At 51.5% G+C, this 8,480-nt stretch overlaps 1 long non-coding RNA gene across 1 annotated transcript in view; it reads right to left on the reverse strand.

Moving 5' to 3' along the window:
• Positions 1–8,480, reverse strand: part of LOC121022930 (uncharacterized) — an 81,961-nt gene that overhangs the window by 72,941 nt on the left and 540 nt on the right. The window lies entirely within an intron of this gene.

An 8,480-nucleotide genomic window follows, 5' to 3' on the forward strand; every position in this document is an offset into this window, starting at 1 on the left:
GCAGCAAAGTGAAACTGGCTGAGGCCCCGAGTCACCGTGCGGCCCACAGAAGACTTGGACGGAGTGAAGGAGCTTTGTCAGGCTAAACTACTTTTGTAGCAATGATGTGTAACCACATCAGCGATGCCTCAGGTTCCAGTCCTGCATCAGCCATTAACTGGAACCTTGGACCAGCCTCTGACTGAGGAGTCCAGATCCCCAGGGGAGGCCAGCTCTGTTTCCTGACGGCACAGCACTCCTGGTGCACCCACAGCGTCCTCACCCGCTCTCCCAGGAAAGAGCATAGGGATTGTTCTCAGCTCCTCATCATTACAAACACTGCTGCGGTGGGCACCCTTGCGAGCTTGGAAATAAGGGTCTTTACAATAAGAAGGATCTCAGGGCGCCTGGGTGGCTCAGTCGGTCAAGCGTCTGGCTTCCGCTCGGGTCATGATCTCGCAGTTCGAGCCCCGCGTCCGGCTCTGTGCTGACAGCTCAGAGCCTGGAGCCTGCTTTGGATTCAGTGTCTCCCTCTCTGTCTGCCCCTCCCCTGCATGCACTCGGTCTCTGTTTCTCTCTTTCAAAAATAAACATTAAAAAATTTTTAAAAAAAGGATGGGATCTCAATCTGGCGTGATCACTGCTGGAAAGTTTGCACGACATCGTGAATGCAGTTAATGCCACTGAGTTGTACATTTTAAGATTCTAAAATGGTAAGTTTTATGTTATAGGTGAGGTGACTGAGATGCTTGAAAACAATTTTTTCTCTTAAGGGGTTCAGTTTTGTTTGCACTAGTGGTCTGCTTAGTCAACCCCTTCCTTGGTAAAGAACACAAAAGTAAACCAGCCCAGATTTTGCCAAATTAGCGAGGTACCATCTAATGAAGCTTTAGAATATAGCTTGAAAGTCATTAACTGGACTAGGAGTCCAGCCAGATTCTACCATTATCGCCAGAAAGGACGATTTTTTTTTTAAAAAAGAAATAATTCATTTATATTCCTGAGAAGTAGGTGTGATATAGAGCAGTGTTTTATTTCCGCACACTGAAAATTTTCAGTTCTTCCAGAGACTATAGTGGCAATTACCTTAAGATAAGCAGATTCTTTAAGTCCAAAGTCACATTTGACCTGTGTATATTGGCCGTTGATATCATATTTGGATATAAATTTGGGGGGAGCTGGGGCACCTGCGTGGCTCAGTGGGTTGAGCGTCCGGCTTTGGCTCAGGTCGTGTTCTCCTGGTTCGTGGGTTCGAGCCCCGCGTCGGGCTGTGTGCCGACAGCTCGGAGCCTGGATCCTGCTTTGGAGTCTGTGTCTCCCTCTCTTTCTCTGTCCCTTCCCCACTCTCACTCTCTCTCTCTCTCTCTCTCTCTCTCAAAAATAAACATTTTTGAAAATAAAAGAAAGAGGGGCGCCTGGGTGGCGCAGTCGGTTAAGCGTCCGACTTCAGCCAGGTCACGATCTCGCGGTCCGTGAGTTCGAGCCCCGCGTCGGGCTCTAGGCCGACGGCTCAGAGCCTGGAGCCCGCTTCGGATTCTGCGTCTCCCTCTCTCTCTCTGCCCCTCCTCCACGCACGCTCTTTCTCTCTCTCTCAAAGATAAATAAAACGTCACAAAATTAAAGAAATAGATTTCTGCGGAATTAACATACTGGAGTCAATAGAAGTGTGTGCCCTGACTATGCCGGCCATGCTGATGAGCTGACCAAATGTCAGAAGCATGCGTGTCTGCAACACAGAGCCGGGGAAAGGGGCAGCTTGGAAAACAAGAGTTGGCATCTACAAGGGGTAGAGACGAAGAAACACCGCTGCAAAAGAAATGGGCACTACTCAGTGTCACTTTGCTAAATTTAGCCGGCATGGTTGCACCATCTAATTAAAACAGCAAAACCTGGAGAATGGACTTTGTCATATGCATCTTTTATGGAATTTGGAATTAATAATTCGGTATGCTGACTTAGCTGCGCACGATCAATGAAAAAGGCGCCCATATATTTGCAGGAGTGCCACATCGTCAGACCAATACAACTGAATTATGACTGGGGACTTTATTAGTCAAGAAAATGGCGGTAGGGAGGCATTCGCTTAATCGCAGCTGCATGGTTTATTTAAAGCAGGGAGGCGGAACAGAGCACCGGCTTCCAAAATTTCCTATTCTGTCCCCGTTACAAATGTCAACACAATTCACACAGCCTTGCCGTTGAGTAGGTGAGCTGATGGCATACACTTTCCGGAGAAAACACACACTGACTCCTTTGACTCTCTCATTCACAGCAACTTTTTTTTTTTTAATTTTTTTTTTCAACGTTTTTTTATTTATTTTTGGGACAGAGAGAGACAGAGCATGAACGGGGGAGGGGCAGAGAGAGAGGGAGACACAGAATTGGAAACAGGCTCCAGGCTCCGAGCCATCAGCCCAGAGCCCGACGCGGGGCTCGAACTCACGCGAGATCACGGGAGATCACGCGAGATCGTGACCTGGCCGAAGTCGGACGCGTAACCGACTGCGCCACCCAGGCGCCCCTCACAGCAACTTCTAAACACATGCCGAAAACAGTCGTGCACAGGTGAGCACACTCTTTTACCCCCACAGACTCTGGATCCTGGCCCGCGCACGCACACACACGTGCACACATGCACACGCACACACACGCACTCAGCAGGGCCTGTGCTCTGCAGCCGTGTGCTTGGGATTTACATCTTGCCTCTCCAGGATTTGTCAATGCCGTTGAAAGAAACTGCCAATTGACTGCTTTTCTTTTTAAAATGTTTTCTTACTTATTTTTACAGAGAGAGTGTGAGCAGGGGAGGGGCAGAGAGACAGGGAGAGACAGAATCCCAAGCAGGCTCCACACCATCAGCACAGTGCCGGATGCGGGGCTCCAACTCACAAACCGTGAGACCATGACGTGAGTCAATGTCAGACGCTCAGCCAACTGAGCCGCCAGGCACCCCGTTGAGTTGCCCTGGTATCGGTTGTTTGGAATGACTTGGAATGATCTCTTTCATAGCACAGAGCATCAATGGATCATACTTAAGTTACCAATGATTATCTGGAACAATCTTCCCTTCCTCTTGGCTGTGCGGCAACTGAGAGATGAACTCGTTGCGCTCGGTCTTCATGTGAAACACGAGAGCGTTGGGCTATATCCCCTCCATGGCCTCTTCTGGTAAGAGCTGCCACGTGATCTTAGAACACGATTCAACTAACCCAAGGCTGTAGCTGGGGAGTCTTAGTTCCAAGGTTCCTGGTAGATACAGGCTCTAACTCCAGGCTCCTCGCACACAAGCAGTCCCACCGGAAGATGATTCTGGAGACACCACGAGGAGGTATCAGCCCCACTCCTCAAGAAACAGACCCCACTTTGGTAATAAACGTGAAAAGAAAATGCCTGTGAGAGGGGAAATGCAGGAGGGGCCCTGAAAACTTCCAGACCACCACTCGAGTCTGATCCCAGTGGAGGAGCGAGGGAGAGAAGCCTGGGGGCCTTTAGCGTCTACAGATGTCCTTCCCGGAGTCTGTGACTGGTGGCTGGCCATCGGTGCGGCCCCAGGCCCAGGCAGGCCTCCCTGACCATCCCCGAGGCTGTCCTTACTGGCTGGGAGGAGGGGCCGTGACCTCCACACAAGTGCAGTAGGATTCCAAACCACAGCAGGGGGCCCTGTCGGCGATGCCCCCTGCAGCTGGAGGTGGGCCGGGGCTTTCTCCTGGCTACTGCACGACCTACCTAAGAGCAGGTGCACTTAGTCTGATCGCCAGCACGGGCGTGGGGGACTGACTCGGAGACGCACCCCGGAACATTGCATCCTGGGCTGAGGGCCAGGGGTACTAATCTGCAAGTCCCCTGGTCAGCTATTTAGGGTTGCCAGCAGGGGCGTGAGTTCCAGGGCACATCCAGCCTCCCACACACCCAGAGTCCAGTCGACACAGGTGCTTGCGGCCAGAAATTCGGGACAGAAATGGCCAACAAGATACGGGCGAGGCACCATTGGTAGGTAGACAATGGAGACCCACCTGGCCCCACTCTACATCCCTCCCTCCAGCATCAAGGCCACTTAGAAGGACCTTCTAAAGACAGAGCACAGTCAGGATTTGCTCTGTGTGGCAGCTTTAACAAAGTGAAAATACTGTGGACCCTCACACACCCCCAGCTGCTCACTCTTTCAACAAGATACAGACACCTTGGGACAGTCGCCTTTCTTTGCAGCCAAGGAGTTGCATTTATTCTGATCAGTACCCACACAAGATTTTAATAGCCCTTTCCCTTTCTTTATGACATGCATTGAGAAGACTACTTTTATTATTCATTAAAAAAAATTTTTTTAATACTTACTTATTTTTGAGAGACAGAGGACAAGCAGGGGAGGTACAGAGAGAGAGGGAGACACAGAATCCCAAGCAGGCTCCAGGCTCCAGCTGTCAGCACAGAGCCTAATGCGGGGCTTGAACCCACGAACTGTGAGATCGTGGTCTGAGCCGAAGTCAGACACTTAACCGAATGAGCCACCCAGGCGCTCCAAAAACTATTTTCGTTATTTTTAAAGATTTTATTAAGTAATCTCTATACCCAGCACGGGGCTTGAACTTACAACCCGGAGAGTTGCATGCCCTATTGACTGAGCCAGCCAGGTGCCCCAAGAGGACTATTTAAAAGTTAAATAACAGGGCTTGGGAAAACTCAATACACCCGGGGTGAGAAAACAAGGTACGGGCCAGTAGAGTTTCAAACAGAAGCAGAGCCAGCATCGCAGTGAGCCAGCGTCCCCAGCCAGCGTGGGACACACTGTAGGCACCGGTCACAGGTACAACGACATAAGCCTCCCGCTGAAGAACAGATTCTGGACCACAGGATGTCTACAACAGCTTCTAATTGGCGGGCATTATTTGCCAAAAGCCATCTTGGATTACCTCACAGTTAGCCTAGGGTTGTATCGTCAACTTGTTTAATTTTTTTTAACGTTTATTTATTTTTGAGGGAGAGAGAGAGCACGAGAAGGGTAGAGAGAGGAGGAGACACAGAATCCGAAGCAGGCTCCAGGTTCCGTGCTGTCAGCACAGAGCCGGACGCGGGGCTTGAACCCACGGACCGCGAGATCACAACCTGAGCCAAAGTCGGACGCTTAACCGACTGAGCCACCCAGGCGCCCCACCAAGTGGTTTTCAATACATGGCTGAAAGTGCCAAAGCAATCAAATGTCAAGTTCGGCTAGACGGACTTGTAAAGAGGGCTCCGTGTACCTGCACAGGTAGGAAGGTCAGGAAGGCACAGCTCCTGGGAGCACGGAGCTTTCAAACCACGTGCCGACAGCTGCTGGCATTTTCCTCATGGTATGCATCTTGGAGCGTTCCAGAACTGCCCTGGATGCCAGGGTGATACACATGTGGTTGTTAACGAGTGTCGTGTAGAAACAACAGCTTTACCCAGTGCCCACCGATCGTTCAGTGGGTGTCTGATGAATACTAACGAATGTTAATACTAAATTAATTACAGAAGTGGTACCTGTGCGCCACGGGAAAAGCTTCATTACCCTGCATGCACTCTCAGTCGTCCTTCCAGACTGAGGAGAATGATCTACAACAGGTCAGTTCACTCCTTCCCCAGATCCAGGGCTAAAGGTGAGGCGGCCAGCATTTCTGCCACACGTTACAAAAAATGTCCCTGCCTTTTGCTCCCGCCTCCCTCTGCTGTAAAGACGGGATGTGAGTGTGCATCGCATGGGGTTCGACCAAAACCACCCCGCTTTTCTGAAAGAGATTACTACAGATATGCATTTCAACCAGTAGACGTAGGAGGCACAAATGTAACTTTTTTGTTGTGGGTGTTCGGCAGCCGGCTTGGTACCATGGGAAGGACAGCTGGAGATCTGTAAACATTCAATCGTAATATCAGAAACGAAGGATCGCCACCTTAATCTGATGTATCTATCAACTCAAGCATGGGTGGCCTAACAGTGACAGAACAGCTTATTTTCTGGAACAAGTTGGCAGGAACCCGAGTGTTACTCGCAGATACCCCGCCCCCCCCCCCCTTAGCTCTCAAATATCAGCACCGGTGTGCTTTTCCGTTCCTCACTGAACTTATGAAAAGAGCAAAATATACAACTGTTGAACAAGGAAACTGTAGCTGAATGAAGCAAATGATGTGTGGCTGAGGTTAACTTGGCAAAACCTACATCATACTCAACGTGCGGATTTCCTCATTTCTGGGAGGAAGGAAGTTGGGAATCATCGCCTAATTGTTCCGCTTCTACTTTTGAGAACTCCCCGGTCACACTCGTCTGGGGTGGGCAGTGTTTGCTCTGACCTGAGGGCCATCAGAAGATGGGGGACCGGGGACCGGGGACCGGGAAGGCGGCAATGATCCTGTTAGACTAGCAAGGACAGAGCCTGCTGGTGTCCAGAGAGAAGGGAGGAGGGGAAGGTGGGGAGGGGGCAGCTGTGGAGGCGAGGAGAGAATCAGGAAGCTTCTGCTCATGTCCCTCTTACCTGCTTCCTTGAGCCTGACATAGTGGGATCTATTGCATGGTAATGCTCAACCGGGACTGAAACACGGAGCACTGATAAACACTGCCGGATCCGTAAGCTCCAAATTTTAGTGTCAAAAAAGTATGACATATTGGCAGAGCTGGCCACAGGACATTGCATTATCTAGCCTGCATATTCATCATGAAAAAGGAGTGATGGGAGTTGCAGCAGGCTGCTTCTGAAATGACTCCCAACGATCCCACTGGAAGTGCCATGCTGATTACGAAACGGCAGGACGCTTCGCGAGACTGTAGCCTGCAGTTCTGTGGAAACAGAAGAGCTTTCCTAATGTTACCTAATAAACACGGTTATTTAGCTAGAGGGATTTCTGAGCAGCGTGGAAGGTACCACCTGGGTTTTCTTGCTACTTACAGTATGAGAGAAGAGAGATACATTGAGTGAATGATTATTAAACAAGAAGGGAATAGGGAAACTGAGACGGAAAACACATGGCCTTCTGGGTTCAGCCGCAAACTGTGAAGGGCTCAGAGGCCATTGCTCCCAGCCTCACAGCAAGAAACACCTGAATAAGTGGAAATCAGTGATGATTCTTGGACCCAGAAGAGAGGGGAGGTCCCAGGGCACACACAGCTCCCCAGGAGCCTGCGCAAGAAGGGTAGATCTGCTAACCCAGAGCAGAAACCCTGGGACAGGAACAGGGAGGAACAGGTCAGCGGTCATTTTTGATGAACCGCTAGAGGCTGAGAGCGGACTAGCGCCAGGGCAAGGAAGTCCGCGGGCCACACTCACGGGATGCCCACCCTTGTGGATTCCACGTCCAGAAACGATGGAAATGACAGACTGTCTCTGAGTTATTAAGCACTCCCAATGTCAGCTCCCAATGTTCCAGGCTGTCAGCGACACCTGCCATTTGCTGCGTGCCTGTTCCTGTGCCTAAGCACCTTCTACGCATCCATACTTCGGGGTCTCAGGGTCGTCACCGGAATTTGGCACTCTAGTGCCTCCCTCCCAGCCGTAAAACCACCAAGAGAGAACCTCCCCAAGGACGTTTGCCAGGCAGGGCAAAGCCAAGACTCCGTACGACACGTGCCTTCACCACCACGCCCCGTCCACTGCCACACACACGGATGCCCAGCGCATGCCTCCCCATCCCTGGGACCAAAACCTCACGAGTTCATCTTTGAACTTCTTCACGGGGCAAAAACCATGAAAGGGGATAACGGACTCTACCACATGGGCCTTATTCCTATCTGGGGACATGGCCAAAACGATGAGCACCAGTAACACCTGAGAGCTAAATCCTTTTCCTCTTAAAGGGGCACCGCAAAGGGATGTGCTTCTTTCTGTTGGGAAGGAGCAAGTTCCGGGCTGGCTCTCCCAGCAGAAGCCAACTCCTTCCCTCACTTTGTAGATGATGAAACATAGGTTGTGGGGCCGGGAAACAGAAACTGAATTATGCCACTTGATTTTCCTTCCAGAATATTCAAACCGCAGTATCTCTACCTGGATAAGTCCCGAAGAAACCAACCCACCAACCAACCAAACAAACCGACCAAGATTTGGCTAAATGCTACAGCCGGGCGCCAATAGGCTCTGGGTCCACTATTCAGACTTGAGAGTCTGTAAAATGTTGCAATGCGGTCTTCGTGGTACAGCTGTTCTTTCCGGGTTTGTTTTTCCTAGTTCCCAAGGGTCAGTTTTCCACCTCTACCCCAACGCTGCCTAATTAGATCATGACTTCACAGGCGCCAAAGGAAAAGAGAGCGAGCGAGCGCGACAGCCAGGGCCAGAGAGACAGGAACCCCGGGCACGCTGCAAACACTAGGGTCGGGCTGCAGGAAGGCGTGGGCGCCCAGGGCCGCCTTCCCCCGACCTGGCCCGGGGCCAGCGGACCCAGACGCACGCGGCGGCGGGGACCGAGCCGGGCGGCCCGGAGCCCGCCCCTCCGTTCCCGGCCTTCGCCCGGGCGGGGGCGCCCGGCGGAGCCTCGCGTGCCCCCTCCCGACCATCCCGGGG

Source organism: Herpailurus yagouaroundi, unplaced genomic scaffold, assembly GCF_014898765.1.
Source record: "Herpailurus yagouaroundi ecotype Mexico unplaced genomic scaffold, PumYag 483, whole genome shotgun sequence".
Taxonomy (NCBI): domain Eukaryota; kingdom Metazoa; phylum Chordata; class Mammalia; order Carnivora; family Felidae; genus Herpailurus; species Herpailurus yagouaroundi.